The 2,859-nt window shown below is 44.1% G+C and overlaps 1 pseudogene; it reads left to right on the plus strand.

The window, feature by feature from the left end:
* Window positions 1-727: 727 nt before the first annotated feature.
* LOC102756844 overlaps window positions 728-2,859 on the plus strand; it is a 28,932-nt pseudogene continuing 26,800 nt past the window's right edge.

Here is a 2,859-nt window from a genome sequence, read left to right on the forward strand (position 1 = left end):
TGGATTCACTGGGCAGAGTGCAAAAACAGAAATGAGCTCCAGACACACTGAATCCAGGCTATCAGTGAATTTCACCCAGCAATTGCCTACCGCACTTGTGGGAAATGCATTCCTCCAGGTTCTTTAGGAAAACACTCCTTCTCACATCCCAGACCATAAGGCACACACAATAGACCTCCTTCTCCCTGATCAGCAGCTTCATTTGGTTCTTATGGAACAGGAGCTCTCCTTCCCACTGGATTTAACCCTGAGAGGATACCAGGCCTGGAACTGCAATCACAGCTTCCAGAGGCCACCATCTGGAAACAACAAAAAGGAAAAAAAGGTTGAAAGAGAGACACCAGGCCTGATGCCATCATTTAAGGCCTGCATCTAGCCAGACCTACAGCTACCCAGCCCTCTGCTGGGACTTCCCAATCACTTGAAGTAATCAACACCCTCTTTTGCTTAAAATACTTTCCCCAGGTTGTTTTGTACCATGAAAAAGACAAGTCCTACTGTGTGTACAGATCCGGTGGTAGGTCAGGAATCTGCTGCCTAATCCAGCCCGCTCAGTTCTGCTCTTGAGATCCAAGGATGATCGTGCAGGGGCTGCTCCCAGGCTGGAATAAGTGTCCGTGTGTGTTTCAGGGCAGGAATTCAAACCACATTTGCTCCAGGCAAAGAGATGAAAGCAGAAATCTAGGGTCAGAAATAGGCAGAACCTGGTCCCTCACTTGCCACTGAAATGCTTCAATTACACCAAGTCCTTCACCAGATTAGGCCAGGGTCCAGGGCACTGGCTCCTCATCTCATGCGAGCTTATGCCAAAGATGGTAAATTTAGTGCCGATGCCTGAGCCTTAATGCTTCAAGGTGTAGACCGTTTCCAGGGGTGGGCAAATTTTTTGACTCGAGGGCCACAATGGGTTCTTAAACTGGACCGGAGGGCAGGAACAAAAGCATGGATGGAGTGTTTGTGTGAACTAATATAAATTCAAAGTAAACATCATTACATAAAAGGGTACGGTCTTTTTTTTTTTAGTTTTATTCATTTCAAACGGGCCAGATCTGGCCCGTGGGCCATAGTTTGCCCACAGCTGGTTTAGCCGATGCTGTAGCCATTGCTATGGGGCCAAAGGGAAGAACAGTGATTACTGAACAGAGCTGGAGAAGTCCCAAAGTAACGAAAGTGGTGTGACCGTTGCAAAGTCCATTGACTTAAAAGATAAATATAAAATATTGGTGCTAAATTTGTTCAAGATGTTGCCAATAATACAAATGAAGAGGTCGGGATGGCACCACCACTGCTCTGTACCGGCACGCTGTGTTGCCAAGGAAGGCTTTGAGAAGGCTAGTAAAGGTTTGCTAATCCAGCGGAAATCAGGAGAGGCATGATGTTAGCTGTTGATGCTGTAATTGCTGAATTTGAGAAATAGCCTAAACCTGTAACAACCCCTGAAGAAATAGTTCAGGCTGCTACAACTCCTGCAAATGGAGACCAAAAAAACTGGCAACATAATTTTCAACCCAATGAAAATGGCTGGAAGAAAGGGCGTCATCACAGTAAAGGACGAAAAAACAAACTACAAACAAAAAAACACTGAATGATGAATCAGAAATGATTGAAGGCATGAAGTTTGATTGAGGTTATCTTTCTCCGTACTTTATTAATACAGCAAAAGATCAGAAATATAAATCCCAAAACACCTATGTTCTATTGAGTGAAAAGAAAATGTCTAGTGTTCCATCCATTGTACCTGTTCTTGAAACTCCCAAGACTCACCATAAGCTCTTGGTCATAATGGCTAAATGTGTGGATGGAAAAGCTCTAAGTTCACTTGTTTTGAATAAGCTAAAAGTTGGTCTTCAGTTTGTAGCAGTCAGAGCTCAAGATCTGGGTGACGATAGAAAGAACCAGCTTACAGTCATGGCTATTGCTACTGTGGTGCAGTGTTGGGAGAAGAAAGATTGACTCTAAATCTTGAAGACATTCAGCCTTATGACTCAGGAAAAGTTGGAGAGGTCATTGTGACCAAAGGCGATGCCATGCTCTTGAAAGGAAAAGGTGACAAGGCTCAAGTTGCAAAACATATTCAAGAAATCATTGAGCAGTTAGATAATATGACTAGTGAATACGAAAAGGAAAAACTAAATGGGCATCTGGCAAAACTCTCAGAGGGAGTAGCTGTGCTGGAGGTTGGTGGGACAAGTGATGCTGAAGTGAGTGAAAATAAAGGCAGAGTCACAGATGCCCTCAGTTCTACACTAGCTGCTGTTGAGGAGGGCATTTTTCTGGGAGGGGATTGTGCCCTGCTCCGGTGCATTCCAGCCTAGGACTCATGAACTCCAGCTAATGAAGATCCAAAAATTGGTATAGAAATTATTTAAAAAGCACTCACAATTCCTGGTTATGACACTATGCTTGTAGATTTTATGAATATGGTGGGAAAAAGAATCATTGATCCAACTACGGGTTGTATGAACTGCTTTATTGGATGCCCCTGGAGTGGCCTCTCTGTTAACAACAGCAGAAGTTGTGGTCGCAGAAATTCCTGAAGAAGAGAAAGACCTGCCTGGCTGGTGTGGCTCAGCAGTTGAGGGTGACCCAGGAACCAAGAGGTCACTGGTTTGTATCCTGGTCAGGACACATGTCTGGATTGCAGGCTCAATCCCCAGTCGGGGTGCATGCAGGATGCAGCCAATAGGTGATGTTCCTCTCTCATTGATGTTTCCATCTCTCTACCCCTCTTCCTTTTTCACTCTCTAAAAACCAATAAAAACATGTATATTTTAAAAAGGAAGAAGAGAAGGATGGTGGAATGAGAGGTGGCATGTTCTAATCCTGGAATAGTGCTTCTCTGTCATTAATGAGAACTAT

Source organism: Myotis davidii, unplaced genomic scaffold (assembly GCF_000327345.1).
Source record: "Myotis davidii unplaced genomic scaffold, ASM32734v1 scaffold448, whole genome shotgun sequence".
Classification (NCBI taxonomy): Eukaryota; Metazoa; Chordata; class Mammalia; order Chiroptera; family Vespertilionidae; genus Myotis; species Myotis davidii.